General features: G+C 41.3%; 1 protein-coding gene across 2 annotated transcripts in view; it reads right to left on the minus strand.

Moving 5' to 3' along the window:
- The window catches only part of tspan9a (tetraspanin 9a), a 191344-nt gene extending 174095 nt beyond the window's left edge, over window positions 1-17249 (minus strand). For both annotated transcript variants that reach the window (XM_073472350.1, XM_073472349.1), the window contains exon 1: window positions 16998-17249. The gene's annotated coding sequence lies outside the window, so the exon portion shown is untranslated. The remainder of the gene's footprint in view (window positions 1-16997) is intronic.
- Window positions 17250-23644: the final 6395 nt, after the last annotated feature.

Raw genomic sequence — 23644 nt, forward strand, 5'->3', positions numbered from 1 at the left:
CCGATACAGATATCGGGAAGACCAAAAATTTAGAGGTCGATATATCTGCCAGTATTCTTATACACAGACATAAACACACATTATTGCAATGATCACTCAAATGTGGTTATAAAACACTTGTGAAAAGATACATGGGTAATGATGCACAGATGTGGAAATTCTGGGCTCAAACTGATACTGATTTTTTTTTTAAATTTTTGTTTTTGTTGCTTTTTATTGTCCCTTTCTTGTCAAGGAAATCAAGAAATTTGTTACATTACACTATCTGTGAATGAGCACAAAGTCAATCATACATATTTATACAAAACCCTGTAAAAGACACATATAATGCTCATTTTAAGGTTCAAAATTTTGTTTTGGGTTACTACTAGAATAGGTTTACATGCTTTAATGCTCAAAAAACGCATCCGTTTTCTAACACAGCGACACTGTATTCCCCCTCTGACATGTTGTTTTTCGTGCCTGTCTCTTTAAAGCCCCCCTCACAAATACCCAGTCTGCTCTGATTGGTCAGCTCACGCACGCCTGAGCCAGCCCCGCTCACCGTGTCTCTGGATGGCTCTGTCATGTTTTCAGCTTACAGTTAGCTTCAATTCTGCCGTGAATAGAAGCATAAATTATGCAAACGTGTGACATGGTGACGTAGTGTGATGATTTCTGTTTCTGAGGAGCTCTCATGGGCATGGACTTTGGGCTTTTGAACTTTCAAGACCTTTGACATCACAAGAACCTATATAACATACTGAAAGAAAAGGGAAAAAAACAGAAAAGCAAGGATACATTAAAGGAAACCTATTACCTCCTTTAATATATCCCTCTTTCCCATGAAAAAGACTCTTGAAAAATAACTCCTTCAGAGGCCTTTTCAATCTGCTACACAACTCAATGAGAAGAGATTTTCGTTTGATGTAGCAGATATATTTTTACTATATTTCCGTTGCTATCATTCAGTTTTATGTTTTTTTTTATAGTGCACAATATCATCCATATAAAAGAATAATAGCTGCCCTTTCAAAACAAACACAAACTGATTTATATTGTCACAAAATGTTTGCCTCCATATTACTTTTTACTACTTTCTTTCTTGTAGCGATTAATCTCTGACCAATCTGTTAAGTGTCAATAAGTTTTTATTATAAGAAAATAAGTACAAATACAAATTTGAAACAGACATGGGCCCTAAAGAGAATAACCTGTTTGGAAAAAACAGCAAACCAAATTAAAAACATTTGTGTTGAAAAACAGTTAATAAGAAGCATCTGTGGTGAGTGTGTTGGAAAAATCGTCTAGACTGTTGAACCTGCACACTGTTTAGAAGAAAAATGTTTAAGATAATGTTGATTAAGTATCCATTTTTTGTTTGCTTCTTTGTAAAGACCCATCCAAACAGAGCTTTAGGATGTCTATGCAGGGCCTCTGAAACATTTTATAGGATTGGAATAAGTGAAGTGATGTGCATGCCTCAGAGGTCAATACATCGAGACCTCATTGATATGGATACAAACAGACCTATAGATCACATATGTATGAATTCAATGAGCATGTAATGCAGCCAAATGACAGGCGCATTTAACACAAAGCCTATTTAGTAAATGGGAACATGTATGCACACAGTGATGAGAACTATTGATTTAACAGGACATTAACAGTTACCATGAGTCAAGAGGGGCCGAGTCATGTGTCAGGTCTGACTTAATGAATTATTATGGTGCACTGATTACCCATGAGGGACGGGGAAGATGTTAAAAGCCCTCACTAATGAGTCTGTTTCTCAGCATTACACGTCAACCACATCGTTCAGTCAGCCCTACAACAGGGTTGTGAGGCTCTAACAGCAGCCTGACTCTACCACAAACCCACTCATCAGAACAAGCCTCAGTCAGCAGTGGAAACTGGGTTTGACAAGGGAACTATTGTGCTAAACCTGGATATGATTCAGCACATTAGTGTCGTTCATGACACCAGTTATTTCCTTTGATTGTTTACAGGAGATTTCACAGTTTGAGTGTGAAATAGAAGTTAGTGAAAACACCTGTAAACATTATACATCCTCTTACATGAACAGTACTCTGCCTCGCCAACCATGGATTAGCCTTTAAGCACCAGGAATGGGCATTTGTTTGTCATTTCTTGGGAAGGATCAGTGTGTGCTCCATACTTAATTAGCATGGAAGCTCTATGAGACATGGAGGGAAATATCAAGAGGAGATTCTTAAGTGTGAAAGTCAACCAGCTGAAAGAAAACTAATTACTGCACACACTCCTGCTAATGTTATCTCTTCTCAGGCTTCACGGTCATAAAGGAAATCAAATATCTCTGATATACAATTAAACAGGCCTGCCTGCCATGGAGACAATTTCATGCTTACAGGCAATCTCCTGCTCATAAAACCTGGAGAGCAGCAGTCAGTCTGGATTCTTCAGAGCACTACAGTATACAAGGCTTTGTACAATTACCCCCGTCTGGGAAGAAACCTAACACAATGCCAACAGAAAAAGATTTTAAACGTCCCATTTATGCTCATTTTCAAATTCATACTTGCATTAAGGGTGTCTACTAGAAAATGTTTACAAGCTTTAATGGTCAAAGCATTTTGTCCATTGTTGTAGCACCCTTATTCACCCTCTGTCCGAATGCTCTGTTTTAGCCCCTGTCTCTTTAAGGCCCCCCATCCTCAAAAACCCAGTCTGCTCTGATTGGTCAGCTCTCACAGGACTGAGCAGGGACCACCCACCATGTTTTGGCATCGGCTCTGCTGGTGTTTTTGCAACCACGGCCATCTGGGTTGGGCTGATGGCGATGACTGTGTAGTTGTGACATCGCAACCTTACAGAAGTCATGACAGCGTGTTTGAAGGCACAGTTTCCACTAGTTTCTAAGTACAGGTTTTTGGTATCTTTTACTTCAGTCTCTCTTTAAAATCAATCCAGACTTTACAATGTATGAGCACTTCTTGAACGCAGATGGATAGAAAAGCATTTATGTGCCAACGTAAAGGAAACTTCAATGCGTATCATAGAATCGCACCGGAAAAGGGGCGAAAATTTGCAATTTGTCATGTTTGCATTACTGTTGGTTGGAGCTGGAGCCAAACACCTCTGATTACTGTCATTTGACTTGAAATGAAAGCCGATTGTGTCCTTCCCCACTGAAGACAAATGTCAGATGTTAGTAGGTGTTAGGGTTTTTTTGAGTGTAAGGGGTTAAAGTATCCCTCCAAGTGCTGCACTGAGACTTAACTCCTGACCATAGTGTCTAAAAGCAATAATTCCTCACTCTGTCCAGAACTTTCACAAAGTTCAGGTAGAAGCCAGTGTCACCCCGCGTGACCTGCCGTGGCTTCTCCCTCAAAATGACAATACGTATCTGAAAATCTCACCCCAAACTTCATCAAGTGTCCTCACACCCACAATAAGCACATTCACACAGTTCGCTGGTTTTCCATTTGTAGCCCCAATCGTGAACCTGAAAACTGCTTCCTCAGTGAGTTAAGAATAAGCCAGTCCATTCAGCATGCATTCCTGGAGTCCATCTAATTTGCATGTTAAACGGGCTCTCTCAAAATATGTGAATGCAGGTGTCAAACAAGCTCAGAGCAGGGGGCAGAGAGGTCCTGTGTTACCGCCCTCCAGTGGTGTTCGGAGAGAAGGTAAAGAGGGAAGGAGGGAAGAGGTTCACGGGTCAAGCAGACTGCATCATTTCAGCAAGTGCCAAGCCGTTTGTGGGCCAGGTTTGGGAGAACAAGAACCGCCTGTGTGTATCACACGCCTGCCAGCAAAACCTGTGTCTTAGAGGCATGAGTAACTCTAGCCCTGCAAATCACGCAAGGGAATTTTTCACAGATTTATACAGTATGTCCTGGAACCAAATTTCAGATTACCGTCACATATCATAGAAAAGCAGGAAATCCTCACGAGTTTGGTATTTTTTCTTGACATTGGCTTCAACGTAATTTGTCTCTCCATCAATTAATTATTTCAGCCATAGTTAAATGTGTTGAGTCAAAAAGGGATTGAGGAATTTCCTTAGAATGGAAGCTCCATTCAAATGCTATGTTATTGTGCAAATAAGTGGAAATCATTGATTTATTGAGTTAATCGAATCGGTACAGGAAATAATTACCGTCTTCATTTCCCCTGAAATCTGTACCAATTAACATACTCTTTTCTAGGAAACTTCCTCAGAAGTTACAGCTACATATCAGGGGAGTTAACAGAAACTTTGGGACTTATAAAATAAATGTCACCTATAGTTCTGTGCAGAAAGAAATGGCACTGTAAATGACACAAAAGATAAAGTCAAAGTCATAATTGGTGTAGTCTTAAGCTTACCTTCATGTGAATTATATTTTTCTCAACTCGTCCGTTCGCACAGCAGTTAAATGATGCTTGTTTTCATCCCTTTAACAGAACCAGACAGTAACGCCATCAGGTTTCTCAATCTACGCCACATGTCATTAGCTGAAATGATAGCTTCGGCTAGCTTTAGCCGAGCGGCCTTTTTCACAGCATTGTGGCCTGACACAGCAGGACATGCACAGGTGTAACTAATAACCTTAACGATGCCTTCCACATCCCAGTTACACTTCCCGCTAGCTGGGACACTTAAATGGAGAGGAGCCATCATTACTGTTATGAACTCCACCTGTTCTTCTCCTACTACAAGTCAAAATGGCTTCCGTGACAAATCCATGTTATTTTCACGAGTTAGCCCTACATCAATATCAAACTTTACTGTTGTCTGGTAACATGAGACTTTCTCTCATGCCAATGTCTGTAGCCTAGCATGACAGCATTGCTCACTCTTGCTCAGTTAGCTGCTAGCTAGGTCACTTAGCCCTGTTAGGGAAACTAATCGACCACGTGGTATCCCAAACATTGCTACTAGCTAAATAACAACAACTGGAATATTCTAATTAAGCAGATCTTAACATATGACAGCAATCTTTAATGGTTACCTTCCAAAACGCTGTGAATTGGGACCTCTGGAGAATTAAGGCTAAAGCAGCAGCTTTACCTGCAAACCCATCACTTCACTAGCTCATTATTAGCTAGTTCTGTATTTTAAAAGGGATGGATGCCTGTCGTTGTGGATATTAGGCTACTTTAACAACCTCTTTTGGCTCAAAATTTAAGGCGGACAAATTAGTATTTTAAAAATGTACTGTATGAAGCTATACGCATTGTAAATTAACTCTAACTTGAAGCTGTCCTTGGCAGCCCAAGTAACTACAATGCACTGCAGCACCCCGCCACTCTTACTTAAGAAGAGTAAAATTGATAGCTCTTGAACTACAGCCAAGTTTATTGAAATGATGTTGCATCTTTTTCCACTATTGAGGCTTAGTGGCAGCGGCCGTGACCTCTATTTTCAGCCAAGACTGTGCAAATTCTCCTCAAGTGGAGCTCTCAAATATCTGCACTCGAATGTTCTTGTTTTACAGAGGGAGAGAGCTGTATTGTTTGCTGAGCCAACCATTTACAACCATCCTGGGTAAGTGAGCATGGTATAAAGATGTTCTAAATGTCCTTGGCAAAAAGGCAAAAGGCTCAAGTAGACTTCAGCAGGTAGCGTAGGTAGTCATTTCCATTCCCGTTAACACAGCACCACACTGAGAGCCTGTCTAGTGTGAGCATTAAAGGTGCAATTTGCTGTGCTGTATCTGTTTTTTGTATACGGTATCCCTGCATGCTTGGCTGAAGAATCTCATTTTGCAACGACAATGTGGAGAAAGCACCAGTTACTCAACACAATGCTCTGGTTCGCTGCCCTCGATCGAAAAGCTTCACTACTCCTCAAATAGCACTCATTCTGAGACTTGAATGCATTCCTGCAAATAACAGCAAACGACAGCATCCACTTCTCTTTTCTGAACACCCAGAAATACAAAAAATTAGGCTGTAAGCAACTGAAAAGATGGAATGTATATGCAAATTTTTGATGACATGTGGCATTCCTATTAAGTTAGGCATGAAACCACTGAGGACATTTGAGGTGTGAGGTGTCCATGCCTTAGGGTTTAGGCTTATGTCTGATTGAAAAAGTTCAACTTGGGTTTTTGAGGACTGTGGGTACATTCAGTTAAGTGGCAGCTGGAGGGAGGATTTAGTCTGTTAAGTCTTAATTTACAAAACAATGGTTCGATGACATGGAATGAGTCACGTCTTTTCAAAGTCTAGCTCCACACATGCCGGAATAATTAAAGACAAATCAACAATCTGTTAGGAGATACGCAAATTAAGCTGTAGGGCTGAAGGTCATCCTTTCTTTGTCCAAGAATTTTCAGGCCAAGACCTAGAAAAATCCCCAAACTGCCTGTTTTGCCTATTATGCAGTTAGTGGACCACAGCAAAAATACTTCACTCCTCTTAAATAAACATGAAATGCTTTCTGTAGCTTTTGTGTAGATACAAATAACACAGCAGGAAATTGGAAAACCATTGTAACCGTCTTGAAATAACAGGACGTAGATAAAAATAAACTGAAGTTAATCTTGGGGAAATGGATTCATTCCCTAAGGTTTTTTTGTTTTTTTTCATCAAGTGTCAAAACATGTCAACCGTAATGACAAGGTGAAAATATCACACCTATCAAACATCCACACCAAGCCTCATTTTTTGACATTAAAAGGTTAAACTGTCACCTACTCTTAGGAGCATCATACTTGTCAAAATGTGTCTCGTGTCTCTGAGGTGAGAAGCTACAGGATGTGTGAGCTTTGCTAAAGGATATGCTTGCAGCCGTCCACTGGGTAAATAAACACGTCAGTCATCAGGCTCTCATTTTAAAACTAAAATTCTCTGTTTCGTGCTTGTGACCTCTTTGTGTCTCCTAATCAAAAAGATTTCACACAGAAGCCTTTGAGGACACATGACCTGACATCTATAGGGGGCATTCAAGGACATCCGTTTTCAGCTGAGTAAGTCGGCCATGCTAGTGACACTGTAAGTAATGCGTTAAAGAGGTCATATCATGCTTTTATTGGGTTTCAGCATTTCCTTTATTGTGTTTTGGAGCATTTTTGTGCATGTAAAAGGTCTGCAAAGTGAAAAAGTCCACTAAACGGAGTTACTCTCTTCCACAGAAATCACAGCTCCTGCAATGCCTGAGACGCCTGGTTTGGAGTCGAGCCTTTACTTCCATAACTTATGTGTGTCACTATGTAACAGGCGTTTATATATATATATATATATATATATATATATATACATATATATTTATATATTCATTTTTAAATATATACACTCCAGTCAGCAGACATACAGTTGCTACTGCTGTAGCGGCGTTATTTTAGATCACACTACCTTGCTCGGCATGACCCGCCCTACTCGGCTCTGATTGGCTACATCCTAAGTTAAGTAATGCGCAGGTGCAACTCACACCAAAGATTGAACAGAGGCCAGATGTCTCACTCCATAGCTAAAACGGAGGTTCAAGACACACTGTGAAAAGGGATGCTGCAGCAATGCACCATGTGACTAGAATAATGTGTTTTTTGAAAATTAAAGTATGTAAACCTAGTCTACTTGGACGCCCAAATGAAAGTATGAACCTGGAAATAGCATAATATGACCTCTGTAAGCTAAATGCCAACGTCTGCTACGCCAACATGCTCACAGTGACAACTTTAACATGCTGATATTAAGTACTTATATTTACCATGTTCACCATGTTAGTTTAGCGTTTTGGCATGCTAACAATAGCTAATTAGCACAAAACACAAAGCTGATGTTGATGGATTATCATTTGTTTTTCAGTAATTTGGCCAAGTTTTAGACAAATCAACATTCTGACCGGATGGTGGCGCTAGACAAAAAGCAAGGGGATCACAGAAGTCATTGTAGAAGTTATCTTTTGGCACCATTGACCATTTTCACACAGCGGCCATTTTCCTCTGACATCACGCTCAGGATCGGAAGCTCAACTGTGGTACCGCTGTGTTCCAGATTGCAAGCCGTACAAAGATAAGGAATCAGACAAATCATAATTATTTCACTACTTCAGATCAGCAACTGAAAGACAATGGATGGTGGAAATCTGGAGAGCCATGGGGCCATTTTTCAGTTGCTGCTCAACAGATAAGTGATGAAATGTTAACAATTTGTCCGATTCCCTACGTTTTTGAGACCTGCAACCGGCAACACAGCAGCATAACATGATCCCAGCATTCAAGCTTCCCACCCTGAGCATGATGTCACAGCAAAATGGCCATTGTGTGAATTGGGTCAATGGACACCTGTACCAAACTTGCCAAACAACATACTGTACTATTGGTAAGGGTAAGAAAACATCAGAAATCAGATCTGTAGACCCTTGATGAATAAATGATTGCGCGTGTCAAAGGCAGTCAACCGACAAAGAGGTGCCGAAGCATGTATGATCTCAACACACGTTCACCTCGCCATAACATGACATGAATACCAATCAGTGAAATTGAAAAGCAAATGACCCATGAGATGGAAGCCGATATCCCCTTGATGGTATAGAGATGCCACAGAAAACGCAGCCACCAATGTCGTGCGGCTCCAGATGCGCTGAAATAACTCCATCCAATATATTTTATGTCCATCTGTGATCTTTAAATTTACTGTATCATTATAACGGATCATTTGGCAGCACGGTGAGAAGCTTTCCTCAGTCTCCAGTGTGTTGGCAGATTAATATAGAGAACTAAAAGTGTTTGTACCACAACCTTGAATTTACAGCAGGCATTTACCAAAGAAATTCACCTCAGTGCTTATGTCATATCCAATGCTTGTTGCATCATTTTATAGCCTATTAAAAGTTTGTGCATGCATAGAGGCTAGTGGCATTATTGGAAATTGTGGTTTATTCATTCTAATAAACCAAAAGTATCTAATTTATGGTCTTAAATGATTGAAGTTTCCTTTCCCCTCATATAAGCTGTATAAATGAAATGGACGCATCACTTATTTATGACCTTCCCCCTAAATTATGATTCGCCACGCATGAAATGAAGACAAGTTCAAAACAGTATGTCACCAATAAGGTGCCCAGTAAGCATCTCAAGCAGAGAGGATCATGTTAAAAGAGTTTCCATGGTAAGGGCTCAATCCAAGAGGCAGCAGCCTCTGTAGTGACTCACAAAGGTGCTTTTGATTACAGCATTGGCTTGAGGCAGGAGGAGAGCTGGCTCTGCCTCGCCAATGAGGCTCCCTTGTGTACAATTAATCAGGGCAGGATCAAAGCTGGTAACGAATTACTCTTTCGGGCTCTTTTTTTTTTTATTGTATCAACAAGCATTTAGGAGACCAGACAAGACAGGACAGCAGGGGCTGCCCCTGAAGCTGCGCCAACAAAAGGTGGCAGAATAGGAAATGTACAATTGATTTTTTTTCCCTTCTCTGTTTTGTTTTCTGTCAGAGGACATTTAAGTTGTTGCAACTCAGAGTGCTTCTCAAAGTGAAATCAAAAGATGTTCGACTACCCACAACAAACAGGCTGAGTGGTTGGTCGTCGGGGTCAGTTATTCAAGGTGCACTCTGTAGTTCTGGGGAAGAAGTTTTAATCAGAAGATCTTCACCGACTGAATTTGAATAAACAAACTGAATAAACAAACTCTCTTTATTTTCATGTTTGAATAAACTGAATAATCAAACCGACCTTAAAGGACAACACAATTTCATATTGTTTTACTTCCACCTTTCTAGCTTCAAACAGTGTTCTGGGAACTTATTTTCCTCTGAGAACAGCTTGTTTATTCAGTTGTGGAAGAAAATTAATATTTCTGAGTTTATATTATTACCTCATTAACATTGTAAATATAACAATTCTGAGTTTACATTTCTTCTCCAACGTACTTGGTAAAAAAACATTTTTTTAAAAAGTGGTTGTACATTTGCTCTCTTTTTTCCTGGAAGAGTAAATTGTACATGATAGACAGTACATGGCAGACTGGCAAAAGTGCTCAAACAAGCACAGGCCCTTTTTCCACCTTCACACACACTGCATTTTTGTGCCTAACCATGAAAGTGAATGGATTGAGGTGGGAGGTGCAGAGAAAGGTGTGGCAGTAATTTTGTTGTCAAGGATTACTGGTTTCCCTGTTGGCTGTCGATGGGTGGCCACACAGGTAGGTCTCTCATCTGCAGCCTTTGATTTGATGGGCATAGTCGGAGTGTTTATTTTGTCTTTTAAGACATGTAGCCCTTTCTTATACACAAATCTGAAAGGGAAAAAAACAACAATTTACATAAAAGTCTGTGACTTTGTGCCTACCATAGTGGCACAGTATTTCACACAGCGCCATGCAAATAGCCACACAGCGAGACATCAGAACACAAACAGTCCTGCGAGTGATATCTTAAAGCTCTCCTTCACAGGGCCTCATGTCTCTTGCAGCAGCCAGATCACAATAAGGTCAAGCTGAATGTGCCTGTTGTCGATGTGCATCATTACACACAAACATCATTCAATAAAAAGGATCCCATTTACCTTTGGTGGCATACGTGGAATCTCATGGACAGTATTAGCACCTGGCATCTCCACTCAGAAAAGAATTCCTATTGTGAATTTCTGTTACAAAACAGTCGTATGTATTGTTGTATACAGGAGAGCACTGCCTTGAAAGAGGATAAGAGGAGCACATCTGAACAGCTGTGATTGATGCCAGCCTCTGTTACACCACATAATGGTGTAATCCTTCCAAAACAAACGCTTCTGGTCACAGAATTATAAAAAAATAAATGCCAGCCCTACTCCTAAATACTGAGAAACACAAATAGCAGCATCAGTTTTATGTAAAAATAAACCCTGATCATACAAGAGTCCTGTATTAAAAAGTACTTTCATGAACTGTGGACCTTCGTCAAAAGGTTGATTCAACCCTGTGAGCATTTTTGCAGCTGAAGTTTGTGATATTGTACTTTTAGAAGTGCAATATGTAAGTACTGGCCACCTGTGACTGCTAACTGCTGTCAGCTGTAGCTGCTGTTAGCCAGTTAGCTAGTTAATCGTGCAGCTAGCAGTCCAGATTGGGAGCTCAGACAAGCCCCCAGGAAGAGCGGCAGGCTTTGAAGCCAGTTTTCGCAGTGGCCAAACTGTGTAATTACATCGTCACGTGAAACACTGGGGCCCTGAAAGACTTTTTCCCATAAGCTTATATTGTGAAAGAAGCATCTGTAAAATGCTGGATAATTTTTCTTAAGCATCACAACCCCCGAAAAATCACCTGTTCCACTATCATAACTTGATCCATTTGGTCCATTGGTCCATTATTATATTTGGTCCGTTTTAAGTTAACCAGGCGCTAAACTAGAAGTTAGCAGGCTCGGTCGGCAGAAGTCTCTAGTGTGAACGCTCTGGGTCACACAGCACGGAAGATCTGAGTATTTTCATACCCGGGAAGTCGCGCTTTTTTTGCTTGGACCAGGTCTGGGCTAGCTGGTTAGCATGCCAAACAAGCTGTGAAACACAATACACAGATGTCATAACATCAAAATTGTTATTCCTTCATATTCTGTTTTTAATTTAAATAAAGTTTTTAACCAAACTTCTTATATATTGCACCTTTAAATGACATTATATTGTAAAGTATTGTGAGGATTATCATCTTCTATGCTGACGGTTGAGGTCTCCGCAGGTTAGATGTTACAGGCTGCAGAACTCATTGTTTCCTCAGTATGCCTTCAGTTTGTTTTAAGGCTAAATCACTGAGCTGGAGGCAATATCAGACACTAAATCGTAAGTATCGGATGTGTTTTTATTCCCCCTCCCGTGAAACAAACCTGTGGTGACAGACGAATTAAAGTGACATTTCCAAAAACAATACTGCAATCTAATTCAATATATTCTCAATGCCAACGATTCTGAATTGTTCACAGCTGAGACTCTTTGTTCTTTTTACCAGATCATGACTGAATAAACTGTCACATTTTTCACAGTGCAGTAATACAGTCTAATTGCTCATAGCTGAGACATTGCAGCATTTACATGTACAGCATTTCACAGATATTCAATGATCAAAGTCCTCTTTATAGTCACTGGAGCCATCACTTACATATAATGGTCAAAATGGTCTGGAGCGAGTAATGAGATCCACCCAGCTACAGGCCGAGACATTAAGAGTATTTTTAACAGGCCACATGAGTCAAATACAGTATGAGCCCAGTCAAATGAAACGGAAAATCCTTTCCAAATTTAAAGTAACTAATGACAAATAAAATCAACACTGTCTATCAAGTATAAAATATGGCCACAGTAATGTGAGCCATTCCCTTTAAAAGGAAAGTCTACACTTCAGCTCTCGGCTCTGACAGTCACCATGACTTACAACACTGGTTTTAGCTAGAAATGATTCATGGACACGGAACATATGTACGGCTGTGATTCAACAAGATGAAAATGTCATTAATTACAACCAGTTGCTCACTGTCTCCTCCACTTAAGAAAATCATTCAGCCCTGCAAAACCTAAAAGAAAGCGAGCTGGAGTTGCAATTTGAGCTCCACCATTGCTCAGTGTTTGTATAAATAAGTTGGTAGTGAAGAGAAATGTGTTTTCGCCCCAAGCCACTAATACTGAGAGCACAAATGACTCAGTGCAGCAACATCTGACAGGCAGGAGAAGCTCACCACGAGTGAAGTTCATGTTCTGTCATAAAAACACAAATGGCCGCACACACACACACCTGTTATCTGCTATTTTGCTGCGGGTCAGTTTGTGCTTTTGAGTTGTTGATGGGCCGGGGCGATATGGCCTTAAAATAATAGTGATATTTCAAGTCTTTCACGGATGATTGTAGGGACGACTATTACTAGTCGTACTACTTTCACAAATTATTATCACAATAAGATTATTTGATTAAAAATCAGCAGCAATGTCGTTATAATGACTAAGTGGGTATAAGAACGAGTAGAACAGTCTGTTCTGTTCAGAAAATAACACCACTTTACTATAATGCAGCCTTTACAGCAGCATTATGTCATTTTTCTTTTTGCCTTAAAGTCAGCATGACCATTACAGTAATATTGTTGTACTTTTATCCAAATGTCTTGATAATTATCGGGTGAATTGCCATGAAGGTTGGTACAGCCATTCTTTCATCACCTCAGGATAAATTGTATCATCATTGGTCATTTCTTTATTTTTTCCTCGAGCACCGTCATCAGGTCACAATTTCAATTTGTCCAATTATTTGGCTAAATGAAAATACCTTCTGAAGGGTGGCATGACAGAAAAAAGTTAAAGAACCCTTGCTCTGCGACATCATCATAGAAACATGTGGCACGTGATGCTCTTGATGTCTCCACCATTGGTGGCTCCTGAAAAAAAAATTCCCACACATCAGCTCACCAACATAGACAAAGGCGACCGGCACGGGCTGTAACTACACAGGCCGTCAGCAGAGGAAGCCCTGCCAGCTAAAGTCAACAAGTGTGCAGTTACAAATCTCACTCTGCGCTGACACAGAACTGCATGACATAGTGTGTAAGCAGAGATGTTAAGACCTCCACATGTCCGTTTACTGCAAAGATTTCATGCATGGATGGCATGTACTCTAACGTGCACACACTGAGTTAGGAAATTCAGCAGCTACACACAGTACAGCATTACAGGTTTAAACTAAGGCAGGAGACCAGCTGCACTTTGGCAGTGGCTCTGCCATTGTCTTGGTGAAATATTACAGATCGACTCATCCGTGCACAAAAACAAAAGGCTTGTTTTTATCCAAGCTGTTCCGAATGGGGAAAGAAAAAAACCCCTCGGAAAAGTAATAGGAAACATGAGTTGTCCCCGGCTGATCCCACGTATATATGTGATGAATTTAGCTTTGGAATAATAAATCTGCTGCACCTTCAGCCCGAGCAGGCAGGATCCTGCCCCTGTAAACAACTGCCTGCCATTCACATAGAGGGGTCAAACTATAGCGCAGAATGTGCTGCTCACAGTGTGTATATAATGGTCGGGAGTCTGACATCTGATCTGCATCTCATGAACGCACACATAAAAATGGGCAGACTGAAATAAGGCTTCTCTGACACTAGATGCAAAGTCAGAGTGAGTCATGGCACCCGCTGGTCAGCAGCACAGAACCAGCGATATCTCACACAGACAAAGACAGCGGTGCACAGCCTTGCTCTTCCTGTTGCTGATTGGCCCAGAGGGAAGTGATTAAAAGTGGCAGGGAAAAAAAAAAAAAAAAGGAGGGAGACAAGAGAGGAATAAATGTTGATATAGCAGCACAGCTCGGCCATTATGAGGCCTGGCGGGATGAGATCTGACCAGCACGGACGCTCCTGCCCCCCCCACCCCTCGTCCCAGAGAATAGGAACTTTCATGAAGGGACGGCACAGAGAGCCGAGCTCTGTGGCGACTGTGTGGGACAGAGAGAGCTGAGGAAGTAAACACAGTCGGAGGCTCACATTGCTGCTTTTGTTTACCGCAGCAGAGAGAAGCAGCCAGCGGGTCCCAGAGAAAAACCTCGTGACAAATGTTATGATTGTTACTCAGACTAGTCATAGAGAAAGTTAGCTGGTGGTAGCAACGTTTGATGTCACTGCTGGTTTCTTTATGCAAACCCGAGGCCTCGCTGAAGAGCTGAACACAGTGACACACGGCTCAAACCACTCATTTGTTCCTCCTTTGAGTGCAGCACTCTGGTGGGCATGGCGAGTAGAAACGACTGGGGAGTGAATCCAACATTTAAACATGTAATCCACTGTAAACCCTAGCTTGTAATTAAGTAGATTATGGTAGATTTGTGCGGTTAGAGACGGTTAACCCTCTGAAGTCGGAGAAAATAATTCACCACAAGATCGAAATTAAATAGAAAATGCGGACAGTTTTTCCCAACAGTGGGGTCACGGCGGGCGTGAGAGGACAAGAATGCAGGGTCAAGACCTCTCTCCCCGCCGTACACCAGAATAAAACATGATCCACAGCGTGCCACAACGGCATGTGAGGTAGCCCAAAGAAGAGCTGCTGTTTTGATATGGCCCCACTACCGTGATGGATGAGGAGGTGCCCTGTGAGTTTCCTCATATGCCCACTGTGATTTCAACACTTGCCTGTGGGTGAGAGATATTCAATCTTAACTAAAGCATGTGATAAATTAAAGTCAGACCGTAATAATTAATCAAATCAATCAAAGCCAAGAATAAAATAACTTGTCTTGCAGTTTTTGCAAGGCCTGGATTAACGACTTTGTTTTTTATGGAAAACACGTGGAGCTTTCTCCACATCGGGATGCACCACGAAACATCGTTCACTTCTCACTTTCAATCAGCACTCTGCTTTACAGCAGCTCGTCAACACCTCAGAGGAAATTAAACTCAGGATGAGAAACATCACAGGCCGCACCGAGGTCTGAACGATGAAAAAACAAGCTTTACTCCTCAGAGATCAGGTTTAAATTTCCGGCCACGTCAGGTGATGCTGAGTGACTACTAAAAAAACACAATCATGGTGATTGGGCTCATTAGAGCGTCTGTGCTCAGACACAAACGCTGCACAACGCTTAAAGGAAGAGACAATCAGTGAGGTGCAGCGGTCATGATGAGCATATTGGTGTGTGAGGCGTTTGCTGTTGCCACTGAGAGGAATTTATGCTTTGATTCTTCACATTCCTTCAGGCTTTTGCGATCATCTTATAATGAAACACATACCTCAAAATGTGGCAGCTCAGAACGCAGGATCTTTCATTGTGCTGCATACAGCAACACATGGCTCAGTGCAGCGATTAGTCGATCATTGGAAGGAAATTTTCACAATCAATAAATCGCTTCAGTCATTTTTTCAAGCAACATGTCAAACATTTGCTGCTTGGATGTAAGGATTTGCTGCTTTCTCGTCATGTATGATAGTAAATCAGGAGTATTTGGGCTTTTCACTGGTGGTTGGACAAAAGAAGGAATTAGAAGACATCACTTTGACACACTGAGATGAGCATTTTTCAATTGTTCTGTCACTATATGAACTAAATGATCAATCAGTTAATTGTTCAAATAATTGGCAAAAAATAACACACAAAAAACAAAAACAAACCAATGTAGCTTTGGTCGAGATGCTTCATATGGTTCAAAATGAGGTGGACTAACAGGACCGGAACCGGTTCTATGTTGGTGGAAAAGGGCTATCTCAGTCCTGAAAACAAAGACAGCTCTTCGTGGCTTTTTAGCCTCTTTTATTTAATTTTTGGGGTTTTATGTTTCTCTGTGTCTATTAGATGTGTTCAAGGAAACTTTTTACTAACAAGCCATCAGAACTTTATAACCCGATGGTATGTGGAAGTTGTGTAGCTTTCACAATTTCTGACATTTTATAAACTAAATGATCAATTGGTTAATTGTTAAAATAATGGACAAACTTTTTTTTGGTTCCGAACCGATTCATTTTCGGGTTGAAATGCTTCATACGGTTCAAAACGAGGTGCAAGAACGGGAACAGAACCAGTTCCATGTTGGTGGAAAAGGTCGATCTAAGTCCCGAAAATCGAAGGCAGCTTTGTGGCTTTTAAGCCTCTTTTATCTGATAGTTTTGGTTTTACGTAACTTTTCTACAGGACTTCATTTTTTGTATTCCTAATACATTTTTTTATACAGCAGGTTAGACAGAACAGACCAGTGAATTAACTTCTTTGACTGAGGTCTGAGTTTTGCTTTAAGGCATATGATGTAGCCTACTCATGATTCCCTGACAAAAACAAGCAGCCAAAATAGTCATAAATTACACTTATAGTCTTATCATTATATTATAATATTATAATATTCCCACAGTAGCTTAAAAAAATATCACAAAGTCAGCACGGACAGTCATTATAAAGACATTTTACTGTGGTTGTTTCATTTTGAAGCATCCAGTGAAGTGGATGTGAGGCGTTCAGGTGCCGGGGCAGCAACACACGAGCAGCGCGGAGCTCCTTCATCCATCACACGGTTTAAAGTCGGACGCGGCACTAAAAAGCGCCGATGTCATCACGTCACGCAGAACATGGACATGACACGAACACACACCGTCAGAGAAATCAGTGTCTTACCTGCTGAACGTGATCCTCTGAGGTAACTCCACACGAACCACTGCCGAGCAGCTTCCACACGGCAGCAGCAGCAGCTTCAGCCCGAACTTTCCACTCGGACCTCTTCACTCAGTTATTCCGCTTCCGTCCTGCCACACAACACGACAACTAAAAGTCTCTGGGCTCTGTTTCCCCTGAAAACACCGGGCTTCTCTTCCTCCTCACAACTTTCGGTGGCCGCTGTGCGTCTCTGCTCGGCGGTGACTTGGGAACAGAGTTTTCTGGTTGCTGTAGGAGGAAACGAAGTTTGAGGAAGAAGACAGGGCTCTTACTGACTCCTACAGGCGTGTCAGAGTCCTTTATGTGAGAGTCACAGGGGCAGGGAGCCCATAAAACTGAAAGCCCTCTGATTGATTATTATGAGTCTCAGAGGTCGAACTATATCATATTAATTTGGCAGTTGTGGAAAAGTCAGTTTTGACAGCTGACCACAGAGACCACGGTAATGTAAATATTATGAGTAGCCTAATGTGGCATTCACTTACTTGGCAATGAATAATGGAGGGGAGGGATAGAAATTATGAGTTACAAGCTGATGATGAGCTCCAAATTCATCACTTGAGCAGGATTTTGGCTTTTTTTTCACTCCCTAAGTCTGATTTAATTACTTCATGATGAATCAATACAGCAACAGCAGCAGCAGCAGCAGCCAGGGAACTTTATCATGACAACACCACAGTGTTCATGTGGCCAAATCACACACATGCACAGGCTTTTCTCTCTGCCATGCGCCTAATTAACAGATTAAACAGAGTGAAGAGTATGATGGAGTAAATATAAAGGCATTAAAGCCGAGCTGTTCCTCTGGGAACGTACTGTGCTGCAGCCAGATTGAAATAAAGCACATAACCACACAAATTAATATTTTTGTAGGAGCAGAGCACAGGAGACAGTAAAACATGGGGATTTATGAAATATTGTTTGTCACAAGACAGTGGAAGTGTAGTCTTTCTCTCTGCAAACCACTGGTATGTTCACATTTGTATGTGTCATAGGCTATGTATTGACATTTCTACAAAACGTGTTATGTCACCTTCACGTCACATGTTTATTACCTGACTACCCTGGGAAGCCACTGACCGCAGTTCAAGACTGCGTTTCAACATTTGCAGGTGTGAAACCGTATTTGTGGCGACAAAAAATTGATATTCTCGACATTTCCAGACAGAATTTCATTGCCCGGTGCAAACTATGTTTCCACTGTGTATATGACAATAAACATCTTGAATCTTGAATGTTTGTGGTGAGAAAACCGGGTGTTTGTAACAAGACCTCGGGACACGTCAAGCCGTGTTTGTGGCAACAAATCCGGCTGTTTTTGACGGGACATTGGGACATGTCCAGCTGTATTTGTGGTGAAAAAAGCAAATGCTTTTAACAAGACCTTGGACATCACTAGCTGTGTTTCTGCAGACAAAATCTGGTGTCTTTAGCGAGACCTCGGGACATGTCCAGCCGTGTTTTTAACAAGAGCTCTGGACATCTCTACTGGGCGTTTCCGACGAGACCACCAACAAGACCAAGTCTTTTGAAGGAGATTAAGGGACATGTCCACCTGCATTTGTGGTGACAAAAACCGGTGTTTTTAACGAGACCTTGGAACGCGTCCAGCCGTGTCAGTGGCATCAAAAATTGCTGTTTTAATGAGATCGTGGGGCCTCTTCAATTCTGCTTGTGGCAACCCAACCAGAGCTTAAGCTCAGAGTTATTACCTCGAGAACAGTTGCAACATCAAGAAATGTAAAGTTTCAACATATCAGTGGTTTTGCAGAAACATACATTGCCAACATTTGTCCTGGTAATTGAGTTGGTATAATCAAATGTATGTAGGCGAATGTTTGCGTGCACCTTCCTATGTCTGTTAAAGCTACTTTAGCCCCTCAGTCATCATTATAATCAGCAGTACAGCAGCAATATTGAGAATGTGCATCAGCCTCTGGTTTGAAGCTTGTGCTGTGACCTTCTTCAAAATACAATCATCTTGTATTTTCTATACAGAACACCAGGAGAAAGCCTGAACTCATCACTCACAGCGAGTGTCTGTGGACCCCCCTGCTGTCATGGATACACTGCTATTAAGTGAGTGTTACTGTGAGACATTTTAAAGACATACTCATTAAACTGCACACGCTGATCCCCTGATGGATGGGATCATTTGGGCAGAAAGACGACCTGATGTGTTTAAACTTTGTGTAATGACAAAGCTCCTCTCTGTCCGGGCCTTCCCATCAGGGTGTTTAAAGTCCAGTAGTCATACTATATGAAGACTTATTTGCTTCCTGTTTAAGAGGTAGATGAGAATTTCAATACCAGCCTCATTCACCTCCATTAAATATGAAGCTACAGCCAGCAACTGGTTAGCTTAGCATAAAAAAACTTCAAACCTCCATCTACCAGCTTTATAACTAACACGGTGTAATTTGTTTATCCACATATTCAGTGTTTACCTTTGGATAGGTTAACTATTTCACCCTATTTGCACTAAGCTATCTGGCTGGTGGTTATTGCTCCATATTGAAGAGACTTAGTTGTGTAAATGTAATTCTCAGCAAGAAAGTGAACAACTGTGTGTCCCAAAAAAACTATTCCTTCCTGTTTTGGTATCCATTTGCTGTAGAGACCAAAATAAACTGCTCTAAATATATATTGGATCTAGTACAAACTGTATCTCTTGCCAGTTTTTTTTTTTTAAAATCACTGTTTGGCCTGTGTCCACTGTACCAAAACATGATTTATGCAGGAGGTTTTATTTCAGTGGTTTTTTTTTTAATCCATTATATAATTGAATGGGAATTCCTCAGCTTACATCTGATGAGTTGGGAATCACTGCAGCTTACAAACATTCCAGGCCTGGGCTCGGTCAGGAATCCTTCCGTGTCAGGGATGACTGTTCCCAGAGCTATGCACTGTGCATTCCCCAGTCATTTCCTCTAGTGAGGGAGCTGCTCTCTGAGGGTCAAATGGTCGCATAGTATTTTCTGTCAAATCAACTTCCCAAACCGAACATCTTGACCACTAGTTTGCATCACAGCAGGGGCTGTAATAGTTATCTAATGTGGCCTGTCCTCTCAGCAGCAGTAATATATACAGCATGGGAGAGCAGCCCAGGTGGAGCATGCTGGGTTAATGACTTGATAGCCAGCATGGGACGCACCTGGAAGAGAGCCAGACCTGTGCTAATTACAGTACCTGCACACCTGTGATAATCAGTGAAGCCTCGTGCAGTTCACTCTCACTGAGAATTAATGTGAGCACGCACAGCACTGCATGCTGGGAAAAAAATTTGATTCAGACTTCAGAGAAAACGAGAAGACATTTGGTCTGCTGTTGATGAGTGGTGATTTTCTTCAGGCATCATTTGAAAGTCTGGCATGTGGACTAGGTCATTCATCACTGCAATAATAAAACAAATGCACAGTGCAGTTTTCCATGTACTGTATATAGTCGAGCACTGTAGTGCATCAAAAGTGTGCAGACACACACTTAGTTTGACAGGTGGGGAACAATTTGAACAGCAGGGACAGCAGTTGTAAGATATTAATTTCCATTATGGAGCTTGTCATCATGATTAGATTATGAGTGACAGATTTAACACTCCACAGCTGCCAATTTTGTCATTTTTTCTCAGCAAAATATGTTGTGGCCCGCGATGAATCAGCCCCCAACCAGAAGTCCATGTTGTCGTCTCCGCTCTTGACACGGTTCATCAAAAAAAGACCCAGACAGCTGAACAACAAATAGCAAGCTTTAATTATGAGCTGATATCATTAAAAAGTCCAAAATGCAAATAACAACTGGCAGGCAAAGGAAAGTGCAAAGGGGGAAAAAAAACTAAAGAGAGTTACAAAACTTTTTTATTTTTTAAAAATACCCTGTGTATTGCCAATAAACAGTATTTATATGTGTATATAAACATCAAAGAACTCAATTAAAGTTATACAGACTGCAGCTAAAATCTAAGGAAGACATGTATCTGACACCAATTTGTGAATCTATACAAATCTGTACATGTGACAGGTCACCGTGTCTCTTACTTTACATCAGAGATTTGTTTGTGTCTTACAGACCACAGTTAGTCTTCAGCTAACGAAGGCCACTGTGGCTAATTCCACAAATTCACTTTAATGATCTTATTTAATCAAACCCAATTAGGTGTAGCCCATTAATTTAATGTCTGTCTCTCTCCACTCAGTGTGTGCTTGTTGTTGTAGCTGCCGGGCCCTCTGTGCTGGACTGCTGGCTGGCACAGGTGTAAGATGTTCCTCTCAGCAGTGTCTGAGCACAGACAGGAGGGGCGACCTTGAACAAACTAAAACCAGCTATTTGTCTTGCTCCTGTTTACGAGGACACTGGGCTGCTTTCTTAAGGGCTGAAAAGCATTTGATTTGTGTGAATTATAGCGGTGAGGGTTATGTTGTAGATTAATGCTGTGTGTTCCAGGCAAGCACCGGAGAACTGATACCCTTGACTAATTTTTCTAAAGGTCACAAAACAAATGCCTCCTGATTCCAGTATGGAAAGTAGTAAGACCTATACGTCAAGGGAAGTACACACAGACAATTGTTGGATTAATATTAATGATCATGAGTCATTTCACATAAAAATTTAAGTAGGGAACAACATTTGTCTGCTTTAGCCAAACTATAAAATTACTGTTCAAAACAAAAACAACTTTTTGGTCACTTTGAGTTAATGTAGAATCTTGAATTAATAAAAACAGCCCATCCTTACAGAAACACAAACAACTATCACCCAACCTATTTACGTTTCTTATTTGGCAGCGACCTCTAGTGGCTGTAGTGATTAATACAGCAGCAAAGGAGGACGTCAGGCAAAGTAATATAGAGTAGAATAAAGGAAGTCTGGGGTTGACTGTTAGGTAACCCAGAAGACGGTTGGTCTGTATGAAACCAAAAGTCAATGGTGAGTAATTTACTACCTAACAACTACACAATGTACATAACATAACTTAAGCCATGTGTTGTGCTAGTAGCAGCTAATGTAGCTTGGAGCTGCTAGCCTCAAGCAGAGATAAGGATGAGACCTGGTTAGCTTCTTCCTAACCACACACCCCCTTTGGTTTTTCATTTTTAAACTTTTAATCTTCACCCTTTACACAACTTTTGCACATATGCAGCAGTATTTGCCAAGACATGTAGGCGAAACAAAACTTGACAGGTAAAAGTGGTACACTTCCCTTTTAAGTGTTGGATGGTACTACCACACTTCAATGAAAATCACACTATTCCCAAATAGTTTGACATTATGCAACTGGCAGAGGATCAAAGTCACAGTGAAACCTTGTTATCAATTATTCACTGAGCTTGCGCTACTGTTACACCCTGAGCTGTCTGAACCAATGCCCTTCAAACAAGACCTCTGTATTTGCAGCTCGGTATCATTCACCTCACACAACAGAGCAGAGCAAGAGAAGGGCCGTCAGCCCTCACTGCTCACTGCAGGGCGGCGTACAAATCAATAGCTCAGTAGTCAATCAGCTCCTTCAGCGCTGAAGATTTCCTGCAGTGACCAATAGGAGAATCACATCTGGGCTCAGGACACATTTAGGTCTCCAGCACAGTGTGTGGTAATGAGCATCCCAGCAGCGTCTTTGTCTGAGAAATGAACTCAGGATCAAATAATACCCCATACTTCACCTTCTCAACTAGCTGTGCCAATCTCACACAGAGGAATACAAAATGTCAATCCATAAAAATAGCACAGATCGCTGTTATTTCATTATTTTCTTTCTTTTTAATGCTTGGCTTCCTTCGCTCCCCGCTCTGGGAGTGTCCTGGGGACCACAGGCCTGAGGCTTTTCCCTCAGTAGTTAAACCTTCACACTAACTGTTGATTGCAGGGTGGAAAAGGGCTTTGGTTTTATGACTCAAAATCTCAGCAGGGACCTCACCATGGCAGCTCATATAATATCCTAAATAGCTTTGCTCATATTAGATTACATGCTGCATTTCCCTGGTTTTAACATCCAGCCGTTTGTGAACAACGAGGCTCTATGTGCGTGCAGTTGACACTCCCTCTGTGGGAAGCTACTTTATAAGCTATTACAGTAATACACATCATTCATCCTGGTCACAAATGAACCCTGAGGTAAGTGAAAATTGGGGCCCTTTATACTGTGAGTATTTTGGCTTCAAAACATGTGTAACTGACATCCACCAAACCAACATTTTTAATACAGACCGTTGAGAATGACATACAGCAATTCACACTTAAACAGTAAATCATTTTGTATAGCAAGAACAAACAGTTTTCCCCAATAACTCCTGAAGACATTTACAATCAGCGTCGACTTCAGTCATTTTGCAGCAGTAATGTGCACACATGACGACCAGCTGAGAGGTCAAGGACTTGGATCTCGATGTGGCAAACTGCTGATAAATTCTCCACCGGCCGCATGATTAAGCAAAAAAGATTTGCTGCAGCTGCTCCTGGCCTCCCTCCGCCATCGACCCGCTCCATCGGCTGTTTGGTTTTCATCAACACAGCGGCCACCTGTTTTGGTCCTGCATTCGGATGCCAACTTAGCGGGGCAGACGGACTATAAAATGGTGATACTGGCAGCAGTGAAGGATGAGAGGTGTAATGTT

Source organism: Pagrus major, chromosome 8 (assembly GCF_040436345.1).
Source record: "Pagrus major chromosome 8, Pma_NU_1.0".
NCBI classification, from domain to species: Eukaryota; Metazoa; Chordata; class Actinopteri; order Spariformes; family Sparidae; genus Pagrus; species Pagrus major.